Raw genomic sequence first — 13729 nt, 5'->3', positions numbered from 1 at the left:
CATTCAGTAAGACAAAACTTGTGTTATTTGTAAGTCAGTTCAGCTTCCCCTCAAAAATAGTTGGAAATCTCCCAAATCTTTCTAGCTGGAAAGCTTTAAGATTTAATTTTGTCTTTTTTTTTTTTTGTTTGAATAGGAAAAGAAAGAAACTTTTATAGGTTTAAATAAATAGAGGTGATATATATCATGTAATGTATTGCCCCAGCATCTACCACGAATTAAAGGATTTATATGTTAAATAATAATCCTTCCAGAACACATGATTTAATTGAATGCAGTATTCTTCCCTAAATTAAGAACTCAGTAGGAACTGATCATTTGTTAAAATGTAGCTCTGTGGATTATGAATAGGTACAATTCATGGGTAGCAGTTACTATTTTACTTTAGGTTATTTTGATTTTTTGCAATTTACGATGTGTTCTCACTGATGATCTACCCCAGTAACATCAACAGATACCAAAATGAAATGTTGCATAAATAAAGAAATGAAAATATGAAATTGATTCAGAATCAAAACTGGAACAAAGCATTAATAGATGATTAGATGTCACAATTTCTGCCCCCATGTTCATGTATACAAACCTTCCACTTAGATTATAGATTTTCTAATGGAAAAGAGCAATCATACACTTTCATTGTATGTGGATTTTCTTCCAGATGAAGAAAACAGTAAATAAAAAGGAACAGGTAGTATAAAAAAGAGAAAGAGTGGTGTTGCTTCCTGTTGGCTCACAGAAATAACCCAAAAGACACGTAGATAATGTAAGCATTAAAATTTTGTAGTTCTGCCATACTTATCATCAGTAGTTTGTCAAGTGCCTTATTATCAGCACACTTGAGTAAATACTTACCTAGAAGTACAACTGACATTAATTGGTTTGACGTTCAATCCCTGCTGTGTGGTGAGCATGGAGCTATGTCTGCCTCTGCAGAGTCCAGAGGTTGTACAGAGAATGTCAATTACCCAGCTCACCTACTTTTGCAATGCTGGGTACTGCATGTCATCAACAGTCGCAAGAGGTTCCTGTTGGAGTTTGGAATACAGTGTGTGCCCTTGTTTCTGATACTTAGTTATAAGATCCAGAAAAACACTGAATTTCATATAACATGAAATTCATGAGCATGTTTTCATGGTGATACATGAGAACAAATGTTAAAGTTAGATAGAAAAAGCTAAAAGTGTAAGTGTGTAGATTAGAGAGTTTTCTTAAATCATTGGGTGAAAAAGTTAGTTTAGAGAACAGGAGAGAAGATGGAGGATTTAGGGTGTTGTCCCTTGTCCATTCTTCTTTCTTCTTCATGTTCTTCTCCTAGAGGTTTTTGGGTCATAGTAAGTGATTGGACAGAAAATGCCACAGTGCAGCACATAGGTGAAGGGTAATTGGGTCATTAAGAAAAATAATATACGTGTCTACTGTTAATTGGGTAAAAATAGGTATAAAGATAAAAGAACTGCATATTTTGGGGCCATTTTGTGCATCAGACACAAAGTGTGCCACAAGGCTTGTTTGTACCATCAGAAGAAAGAAATGTGCCAAATTGCAAAGATTGATCTTGTAACCAGCCTGGAGAGACCTGTTAAGTTTTGTAAGGATCCTTCAATAAACACAAGAAACAAGATTCTAACGAGCTCAGGAGTTTTCTTCAAATCATAAGAACTGAGATAAGCAGGGCTCCCCATGAGGGAGGATCCCAAAAGAATTCAGTCCAAAGGAGGCTGAGAAATCCAGGAAGAAAAAGAAAAATACAGAAGAAATTAAATAGAATCAGAGAAACAGAAAAAAGATTTTTTAGAGAAAAGTTACAGTTCCCACAGAAATGCTGGGGTTTATCTTATGCAATGAATGATAGAGGTTTGTGTTTGTTCTAAAATGTTGTATATCTATCTGATTTGCCTAAAGATCTAGTAGAATAAGAATGGTTTTTATCAGAAAATTGGTTTATTCAGTACCTATTCATGTTGTTAAACCAACCCATCCGTAAGTATGTTAATTGATTACTCCCAAAGATTTAATTATTTTTATGTGCTCTTCACAATGAATACCATTCTTATATTTGTGTGTTTAGCTTTTGATGCATACTCAGGAAAAGTGTTATCTGATTTCCTCAAGACCACTGTAAGTACAGCTAAACCCCATTTTTTCCTTATAAATTTCTCTTTTTAAAATGTATTTATTATTATTACTTTTAAGGTTGCTTTAGGGGTCATCAATTTTAAATCAGTCCTATACAATTTTTTTAGATTTCTAGCATCCAGTAACTTTTTAAAAGGTCTTCATAGTCTGTGTACTTATGTATTAAATGTCACATATATTTTTCCGTTCATCCTTTTTTTTACCTATCTGGTTGTCTACTTCTGCAGTATTCTTTTTCTCAGTTTAGTTCCTCACGATGCACAGATTTGCTTGGCTTTGTATGAGATGAACATATATTGTGTGCATGTTTTGTTTTGAAAGTCAACATCTCTTCTGTTATTGTTTCTGTCTTTATTCATCATCAGGTTTGCCAATGACACAAAGCTGGGTGGAGGGACTGATACATTAGAGTGCCCTGCAGCCCATCAATGAGACATGGACAGACTAGAGAAATGGGCAGAGAGGAACTTAATGAAGTTCAGCAAAGACAGATGCATGGTCCTGCACCTGAAGAAGAACAACCCCGAGCGGCAGCAAAGCATGAGGGCTGACCTGCTAGAAAGCAGCTCTGCAGAGAAGGACACGGGGGTCAAGGTCGACAACAAGCTATCCATGAGCCAACAGTGCCCTTGGGGCCAAGAATGCCAGTGGTATCTTGGGGTGCTTTAGGAAGAGCGTTGACAGCAAGGGCTGTGATCCTGCCCTTCTATTCAGCATTGGTGAGGGCTCAGGAGTAGTACCTGGAGTGCTGTGTTCAGTTCTGGGCTACTCAGGACAAAACAGACAAGAAAGTATTGGAACAGCTCCAGCTGAGGGCTGTGGAGATGATGAAGCAACTGGGGCATCTCACTTATGCGTCATCTCCCTTATCACTCATTCCTCCTTATAAGGGAATTGGGCCTGTTTAGACTGGAAAAGAGATGACTGAGAGGGGACCTGTGCATATGGACAGCTTAAAGGAAGGTGTCTGACGATGAGGCCAGACTCTTTCCCGTGTCCAGAAACAGGATGATGGGCACAAACATAAACACAGGAAGTTCAGTCTGAATATAAAGGGAAAATTCTTTACTCTGAGGGTAAAAAGATAGGACAGCAGATTGGAATAGGCTGCCCAGAGAAGTGGCAGTGTTTTCTTCTTTGGAAATATTAAAAACCCATCTGAATGCAATACTGTAATACAATGTAATATACTCCGTGAACTTCCTGTAGGAGTGGGGTTGAGTTAGATGGTCTCCAGAGGTCCCCTTCAACCAATGGTTCTGTGATTATGTGTGATCCCACACAATCTTTTTCAACAATCACTTCAGCTTTTGGAATTCTAACTTTTTAATACCAGTCAGCAGCTCACACACTTGCATTATCCTTGAAAATGACTATCGTATTTTTCTTGCTGTTTTGGTTTCTCATTATTTTTACTGCACCATGAATGAATTTTCCTTTTCAGTCATGAATTGTTATTCATTCTTAGAGACCCCAGGCATTAGGAAGACATTTGAAAAATGAGTGTTGTGTAATCCCAGGTTTTCTGCAAACATTTTCTTTCTTGCTAGGACATATTACAAATAACTGAACTGTCACTAAGACCTGCACAGTAGCTGTCACTGAAGCAGCTGATGTTTATTTGTAGCGTGCTCTTGGGAACTGATTTTTTTTGGTCTTTCTTAGATATTTATCCTTTAAACTCCAAGTATACTATTATGTCTATACAATACTGCTTAATGCAGACAAATGGTTTTAAGAACATTGTGAAGCTTAATTAATGTTTTCTATTTGAATATTTGAAGGATATAAACACCAAAGAGATAGAAGAGTAGATTAGAATATTGCCTAGGGTATGTAAAGGTATAATGAGATGGAATTACAAATGAAATACTCAAGTTAAACAACAAGAAAATCTTTCTGACATTGAGAACTACTTGCCTGTGAAATTGTTTCTTAAGGAAAAAGGTTAAGAAATAATTTTTTAAGAAATTACAAATATGTGAGCATAAAGAAATGCTGGGTGGAGGCAATGTCTTACTGGAATAAAAAGGAAGACCAGATAAAATTCTCCATCTTCATTTTTACTTGTACTTTTTCAGTTTCAGTATTGAGTGCCAAGATGTTTTGAGGAAAGCAACCTTTTCTTTAACATGAAATGATCTGAAGGAGCAATTCATGGGTTTCTAGTCATCAGACACTGTTGTTAAATCACTAAGTTCTGTAGCATTAAAACTCTTTAACTCCTCTAGTCAGACATTACATGACTGGTAAAGACCAAATATATCATTAATACTTAAATATCTATCAGTGTTTTTTCATACTGCAGAATTCAAAATGTCACTCATCTATAATTCAAAAGATGTTTAAGGACAGCAATTAATGGCTTGCAGTAGCCTTCTAATCCTTGAATTGCAGTCTCACATAAGATTAAAGGCAAATGTAATTCAAATGAGATGAGTAATGTAACAATTTTATCTGAACACATGAGGGAGTAAAAACCTTTCAGCTTGATTCTGAGAAAAAGAAGACCTGTTTATGTGGGTATGTCATTATTTTGTAAAATACTAATCACAGTCAATTGGACAAAAGGATAAATTTGTCCTTGGGGGTGGAATATAGATTTACATTTAAGATATGTTTAGTGGTTGTCACACAGAGCTCAATTCTGTTTAGTGAGCTTTGACAAATTCCTATTAAATAAATGTTTGTATTCAAAGTGTAATCTATAATTCCAAGTCTAATCTAATCTGCCTTTGTGTAGTTAAACATCCTTCTCAACATGGATCCTGTGCTGTTGTATTAACAGTGCAGATGGGTCTCATTCAATGATTAAAGGACACCTAAGATATTCAGCCCCCACTCGTCATTTTGTGCCTTTAGCTAAAAAATATTTTGAACAAAAGGAACAAGTAGTTTTAAGAATCTAATGATTTTTAACAACCACAATTATCAGAGGATATGCATAAAAGTAATGTAGTTATTGCTGACTTGACTAATAGTCAACTGCATCAGCTCAGTAAAATACTGCAAGTCAATTAATGAAGTATAATGTTATGTGTAGAGGCAAAGAACACTTTGTTTAATGTAGTGCTGTTATAAGAGATTTTTTTTTAAAAAAAAAGACTAACTATTCATTTAAATTACCTATAAATACAGTTCATGGAAGAACAAAAGGCAAAAAAGAAATATAAAAAAAAATAGTTGTTAACTTTATAAAGAGTGTTAATAACATTACTTAAAATGATAAAACACACAAAGTTGAACTTAAATCCAAAATCGTTTTTGTTTTTTACAGGGCTTATTTACATTATAGAACATACAGAGTGGAGCATGTATTAGAACAAATAAATTTTAAAACAGCATATATGTATATATATATTATTTTTGGTGATGAATTTAATTAAAATTATTTTGCATTTGTGTTGTGAATACTCACTAATTTTCCTAAATACAACAGATTTATCATGTTATAAGATTGACTTATCTATTACATCATCAGATCACATTGAATTCACATAGATAAGGCAACAAGACGTGGAGCCTCGAGCATGGATAAATTAATCCCCTGGAATTAGTGCTTCCTTTGCATGAAACAATGTATCATCTGAGAGTCTTTACATAGCTGCCCAGAAAACAGTCATTTTGCAAAAGTTTGATGGAGGAATGTAACCATTTGCATTTGCATTTGCAAGGTCATATGGACACTTATGTTTGCCAACTCAAGGGTATTCATTAAGCAGTTCTCTCAGCTGACAAAAACTACTTTTCAGAAGTTTTTTCCATCTTTATTTTATCAATCTACTTCACTAACAATGTATTGCAAACACTGAAAATAGTACCAATCCAAAGATACGTCATAAGAGGATACTGAAATTTCAAGTTGTGGGATATTTACATAAATGTTACTCTTACTAGGGAGGTTAAATTTGTCACATTGCGACCTTTTTCATCTTATATTTTCCTTCACTTGTCTGATGAAAGTGAGGCAGTGGCTTGGTAGACACCTTTTGTCCACCAGGGTCAACCCACCACAGTGTTTTTTGGAGCATGAACATGGAGCACAAGGCAATGGTAATTGTGCATTAAGTCATGCTGTAGTTATAGCTGTTACTGGGCAGCAAGATCCTTTGTGCATCACACAGCTTGTTGGCTGCACTGTATGTCTCTTTATTTTGGTGAGCTCAGGAACATTCTAGTACAAAAAATGACTCTGTGCTTTGCACTTGTGTTGATGACCTTGCTGTTCTGGGGAAGATGTCTTGTGGAACACACAAAGGAATATGTCTCCCTCTTCCCAAGTGGTCCTGCACTCTTATGTGAACTGTTTAGTGTGTAATCATATTGAATATTATACAGTTATATAATTAATAATTCACACTATTAGCGTATCATGGATTCTGCGGAATCTGATGTTGCCCTGGTACAAGAGAAGATAATCTTTTGGGTGAAGAAATACTGAAAATTGTCCTGAAGTAGTTCTTACTTGGTTGTCAGGGTGTGCAGAATGATTTGGGTGCAGAAAGTTCCTAGGTCCTAAGTCTAGTTCCCAGGTCTCCCATAACCTGAGAATTTATGTTTGAACATGCAAATAAGCCTGTCACTACTTGATAGAAAGATTCTTTGCCTATCCTGGAGAAAACAAATAGCTTCTCACACTGTGCTATGAACTACATGTCATCAACAGTTTTGGAGGCATAAATTCTGAAAGTATAAGGAACATAGGGGTTTTTATAAATTCAGAAATTTCTCATTACCTTAAATTTTATGCCAAATGTCTAAAGCATATACCAAAAGATTAATAATTTTCATGATCTTTATTACATTATCGCTAACCTTCAGATTACTCACACAGTAGTGATGCATATTATGAATTTCTAAACATTACCAGTGGCTTGTTGCAGAAGTTGATAATGTTGCAACAGGAACACCAAGTACACTTTCCTTACTTATGTTCATTAGCTAGTTTAATATTGGTGGTTTCTAGGGGAAAAAACAGTGACAAAAGCCTTGACAGAAATTCTGACTGCTTTGAATATTCTGTTCTGTTCTGTGTGCCTTTAGTACCTTCCCCTGAAGTAAAAAATGTGGTTGGTCCAAGGAGCATGAAGGACAGATCTGTGTAACATTTTTGTTTGAAGTCATTAAATTAATAAGTGTTCTCCTCCCCTGTGAAATAGTGAGTGCCCTTGTCACAATGGACAAGGCTTTCAGATATTTTTTGTAATATTTCCACTGTGCTTAGGAAGGGTAATAAATTCTATGTAATAAGTAGCACTTTTAATGTTTCTTCATGTAGAGGTTGTTTCTTTCTTCAAAAGTCTTAGCTTTCTATTAAGGAAGCAAGAGTTTCTAGGGCAGGAAATAGATGACGAGCCTCATTCTTGTTATCTGTCATGACCAATGGCAACACATTTGTCATTTTTCTGTCAGCTAGAAATCTTCTTTTTCATGTTTGACTTGACCTGTCTTCTGAGATCCACTTCTGCAATATTTTGGAAGTTTAATTTGTTATTTCTCAATGCTGTGCTGCTGGGGTTAATATTGTCTTGGAAGACCTTAAATAGTTAATTCTAGCTTTGGTTGCATCAACGCATTCTTGCTTGCTGAGACCTCGTTTCCTGAGCTGACAGAAAGCTGTTTGCATAATATACAGGTTGCTGAAAATTCAGCAACCTCAATGTCACGTTATTAGAGATCTAGTCATTAGTTGGGCTTCCATTTTCAAAGTCAGAACCCTGGCTACAGTTGCATCGCTCTTTTAGCTCACTGTGCAGAGCCCCTGAGGTGTTCCCTAAACTTCAGAAGGTCACCCACCAGACTGCATAACCCTGCTTATGAAAAGAACTGAGACTGAGATGCAAGGCAAGAAGCCATAAAAATAAAGCAACAAAATGTGTGAGCTGAAATCTAACAGTTTCAGGAGAGACATAATGAGTACATCTTGGATACAATTAGTAATGTCTTTTTATGCTGGTCTGCAATGTGACAAAAACAATACACAGCCTATGAAATACTAAGATTCACTCTGTAAGGTTAGCCCTTATATAGGCCTAATATAGAATTATTGGTTAATAAAGAATACATTCTTTGTATATAATTTTGCCTCACTGCTTACCATGATGACCAACATGGAATTTTTTTTATATATTTTGGAAAGCAGAATCAATATTTTTAGGTGAAAAATGTAGGTAACATCTCTTAAATAGATGGTAGGATGACCCATATGTAATATTATTTTCTTTTGGTTCTGTCTGAATGTGTGAAGAGAGGAGAGGAGAGAGGAAAGGGGAGAGGAAAAGGATAATGGGAAAGGAAGAGAGACAGGGGAAGAGAGAGGGAGAGCTCAGTGAGCTCTCCCAGTCTGTACTTATGTCTGCAATTGTCCTGTCTAGTTCCATCAGAATTAAGATAGAAAAGGCACAAACTATTTCCTTTAGGTGTCATTTTAAAATTAATGGTGTGGGCTTTAAAATTCAACTTTAATAAACAGTTGATATTTATATTGTATCCCATTTCCCCTTCATTACACATTAATTTTTTTTTGAATCACATTTCTCTGTTGAAGGGTTTGGAACATCTAATGTTGTGTGAGCCACAGAAGCAATTAATAAAAGCAATACTGTCAGTGTCAAAACAATGTAGTATGAGATGTTGGACTGCACAGTAATGAATTATATAATGATAATTCATACTGAGCTTCTGTTTAAATCTCACAAAGGAAAATAGTCTATTTCAGGACAGGTAAATTATCAGAAAATCTAGTCATTGTACTTAGATTTGAACTGTGTGTTATAAAATACTATTTTCCGTGTCTTCATATAAAAAAAGAATTTATAACTTTGAATGTGAAATTGCCCATCTTAATCTAAGATGTAAATATACCTATGTTAGTGCTCTAAGAGTGCTCTCAATGATGGTCACTCCATTCAACCCTAATTCACCTACTTATACAAAAGGTTTACATCTATTGTAATTTTACTTTGTTACAATCCAGTAACAAGAATAAAAATGAAATTAACTGCAGTATTTTACCCAGGAAAAGCAAATAGCTCTTCAGTGAACACAAATTAGAAATGGATAAGATTTGTTTTTCAGCATTTTATTCTCTTAAATTTTTAAGAAGCCTTCTAATCTATGAATTGTGTTACAGATCAGAGCTGAAGGCATTAAAACATATATCAAACACTCTGTCTTCCTGATGCACTTTTTTTCTTGGCTTTTTTTTTTATTCTTATAAAAATCATTTATATCCAGTGCATGGACTGAATACGAAACTATGATTTAATGTAACCTGGAAGAAGTAGGAGACTATAATTAGTCATTGCACCTAAATAAACAGCTCAGCATCTCTGAAAACATAATTACAAGTATAAACCCAGTTATATATAGCATATAACACATATCTCTGTGTGTGTATATATATATATATCTATATAAAATTTCTTTTTCATTGATATTGCTCATATATAAAGTCTGCATGGTAGCAGCAGCAGCAGCAGCAGTGGTAACTAGAGTAAGTCTAAGCATGAGGGTTTGACTGAGTTGTGCAGGGGGGTTCTGAGCTCAGGGACACTCAAGAAGCAGCCTCAAGCCCCATCCAAATCCAGAAGCCCTTGGCAGTCATGGATAAGGAACATTACAGGACAAGTCTCCAGTCTAGTAAGACTATCTGATTACTATCCATTATTCTCTGTACAAACTAGCAGCAACAAAATCACAGAAGTACAAGGGCAATCAAAAGATGCTTCAGGGCCTTAAGATGATTTGTTGTAGAAACAGGAGCAACAGTAGTTGCTTTCCTTCAATCAATGGTAGTTATTTTCCTTCAACCTTCCAGCAACAAGGAATAATATTGATAAGAATAGACAGATCCATCAAAAAAATGTGTGGCTCCAATGCTGGCACAATCAGAAAAAAAAATTAAGGTTTTTTTGACTGTGGGATGTTCTGTTCAACACCTGCTCTACTGACACTGACACCTGATGGGATACAACTTTTTCAGAAGGTAGAACAATTTCTAGCACAGGAATTAGCAGGGCTTATTGATGGAGCTGTAGTTTAGAACAGGAAAGGGAAAATATCAGGCTTGACAATGATGAGCAATTTGGCACTTTTGCTGTGCCAAAACTTGAAAAAAGCATTAATGTAATTCCTCAATATTCTTCATGAAGTGTTGTCTACAATGAAGCACAACTGAAATGTTTCCACACTAATGCATGCATGAGGAACAAGCAAGTTGAGCTCAAAGCTTTGGCCCAGTCCCCAAGATTTGACATCATTGGTGTAAGCAAAAGGGATAAAATGTATGGAGCACACAGTTGTCAATGGAACAGTTTAAACCCTCTGGGTAAGAATCAAGGAGCAAGCAAATTATGTGGATATCACTGTGAGAGTCTACTACAGACCACCTGGCCCAGATGATGATGTTGATGAATTATTCTTTGAGGAACTAAAGGATGCTTCCAAGTCAACTGCCTTTGTCTTTATGGGGGACTTCAACTTGCCTGAAATCAACTAGGACCATCAAACAGCTGGTACAACCCTGACCAAAAAAACTGGATGACAACTGTATGGAACAGCTCCTAAGAGACTCAGCTTAGGAAGATGTCCTCCCTGATTTGCTGTTTGTAAATAGAGTGGATCTCATGAGCAAAATGGAGACTGGCATCCATCTTGGACACAACAATTATAAAGCAATTGAATTTAAAAGTTTTGTTGCCAGGAGGAAAAGTGTCAGAAAAACCTCAACTCTGAACATGAGAAGAGCAGACTTCAGGCTCCTCAGGGAATTAGTAATTAATGCTTCCTAGGAAAATATTTTTGCAGGTTCTGGGGTCTATCTGTTTTGGATCTTTTCAAACTTCACCTCCTAAGGGTGTAGAAGCAGACATTCCCAAATGTCAGAAGTCGGACAGGTGAGGCAGAAGGCCGGGTAGGCTGAACAGGAATCTTCTCTGGAAATAAAGTGGAAAGGAAGGTGTACGTCCAGTGCAAGCAAGGTTAGGTGGCATGGGAAGAATACAGAGATACTGCTGGTAACTTTAGGAAGAAAATTCCTGTGGCCAAAGCTCAACTGGAGTTGAAGCTCACCAGAACTGTGAGGGAAATAAAGAGTTTTTTCAAATAAATTTATATTTATTTTGGTTTATTTTCAAAAGTCAGTGTATATATAATATCAGAATAATGTTACAAAATTAGGATGGTTGCCTCACAAACAGGGATTTGGACAATGTAGAAGGGTTTAGTGCTTTTTTTGATTCTGACTTCAACACAGATGATGGACCAAAAAGGTCCCAGTGCCCTTTGCTAAAGGACCATGACTCTGAGAATGATCAACTCCCAGTGAACCTTGAACTCATGTGGATTCTACTGCTCCAATTAGAGATCCGTACAAATCCATGAGACCTGATGAGATTCATTCAGGGATCCTCAAAGGGCTGTCTGGTGTCATCTCAAAGGCTCTTGATTATTTTTGAGCAATCTTGGGAATCCCAAGAAGCTGACAAATGTAATCTGATTTTTCAAGAAGGGCAAGAAAGAGGACCCTGGAAACTGCAGGCCTGTCAGTCTCACTTCAGTGCCTGTTAAAATAATGGACAAGATTATTCTGGAGGTACTGAAGAACACCTGGAGGTCATTGGTCACAGCTAGCACAGCTTCATGTGGGGAAAGTCATTCTGGTTGCACCTGATGATGCTCTACAGCCAGGGTAACTCCACTAGTTAATCAAGGAAAGACAGTGGATGTAATCTTTCTGAACTTCAGCAAAGCTTTTGGTACTGTCTTTCCTAGGATCCTTCTGGACAAAACACCCAGCACTCAGCTGGATAGACACATCATGCAATGAGTGAGTAACTGGCTCACGGGTTGGGCACAAAGGGTTACAGTGGATGGGGTGATACCACTCTGGTGACCATTCACCTGTGGGGTTCCACAGGGCTCCATCCCCAGCCCAGTTCTCTTCAACATCTTTGTTAATGACCTGGACGTAGAACTCAAAGGAACACTAAGTGTGAAAATGAGACTAAACTGGGAGGAGCTGTTGACTCACTCAGTGATAGAGCGGCCCTGCAGAGAGATCTCAACAGATTAGAGAGGTGAGTAATCACCAGCCTTATGGAATTTAACAAAGGAAAGTTCCTCTTTCTGCACCTGGAAATTGGCAACCCTGTATGTCCATATGGATTGGGAAATGAGCCCATATGGACTGCTGGAAAGCAGCTCTATGGAAAGGGACCTAGGGCTCCTGGTCAACAGAAAGATGAGTAAGAGTCAGCAGTGCCCTGGCAGCCAGGAGGCCCAACCCTGTCCTGGGGGCATCAGGCCCAGCAGCAGCAGCTGGACAAGGGAGGCCATTGTCCTGCTCTGCTCTGCAACAAGGTGGTCTTACATCAAGTTCTAGGGGCAGTTTTGGGCACTACAATATAAGAAAGGTATAAAGCTGTTGGAGAGTGTTGAAAGGAGTACCATGAGGATGATGAAGGGTCTGGAGGAGAAGCCGTATGAGGAGTGGCTGAGGTCATTTGGTCTGTTCAGCCTGAAGAAAAGACAGGAGAGAAACCTCATCACAGTCTGCAATTTCCTCATGAGGGGAAAAGGTGGGGCAGACCCTTAGCTCTTCTCTGTCATGCCACATGACAGGACTCAAGTTAAATGGCGTGAAGCTGAGGCAGGGGAGGTTTAGGTTGGGTATCAGGAAAATTTTTTTCACCCAGAGGGTGGCTGGGCACTGAACAGGCTCCCCAGGGAAGGGCTCACTGTAGCAGCCTGACAGAGTTCAAGAAGTGCTTGGACAATGCTCTCAAGCATATGGTATAATTCGGGTTTCCTTTTTTGAGCCAGGAGCTTGGCTCAATTCTACTGATGGATCCCCTTCAACTCAGCATATTCTATAATTCTCTGATTCAGTAATCATTCCTGTGGGAATTCAGTGGCAGTATTCCAAGTTATACTACCAGTTTTCTTTATAGTTCAATAGATGCTTCTCTCCAGTCAAAATTTTGGGCATTTGTATGCCCAAATATACAAAAAAGTATGCAAGATCATTAATACCAAAGTAATTTCTGCTGAATTTCCTTTTCTAATATGTTTTCTGTGTAATTATTATTTTATTTTAATGCAGATTTTAAAATGTTTAAACGCCAGAACCGATTTTTCTAAAATATCTAGCAAACATCTTTGTGACAAATTTAAAAGAGAGCAACACAAAGTTCAAAATGAAATATAATTCTATTTAGGAACTAATGCAAGTAGTTCTTTACAAAGGGAGTGATTTGTCTTGATTCAGTGTCCTTTAGTTCAAATCTGAAAAGAATGTGTTGTTTGTTATTTGACACTGGTTTGTGTAGGCATATTTTCAAAGTGCCAAATGAAGCCATAGCAGATATCTATATTTTTGTGTATATATAGAAACCCCATTGTCATGGAGTTACTTTACCTTTAAGAAAGTTGAAGTTTCTGGGAACTGCCTAGGGTCTTTTCTCCTGACCAATTATCGGTCATTGCTGAGAATTGACAGCAGTTTAGGCCATTGAAAAGTGAGATCAACTTGTGAACCCTACCTTAAAGTGTAAAACCAGAGCTCTCTGAGTTCTTTTTGTTTCCTGGCGGT

Source organism: Parus major, chromosome Z (assembly GCF_001522545.3).
Source record: "Parus major isolate Abel chromosome Z, Parus_major1.1, whole genome shotgun sequence".
Classification (NCBI taxonomy): domain Eukaryota; kingdom Metazoa; phylum Chordata; class Aves; order Passeriformes; family Paridae; genus Parus; species Parus major.
This window is presented reverse-complemented; position numbering follows the sequence as displayed.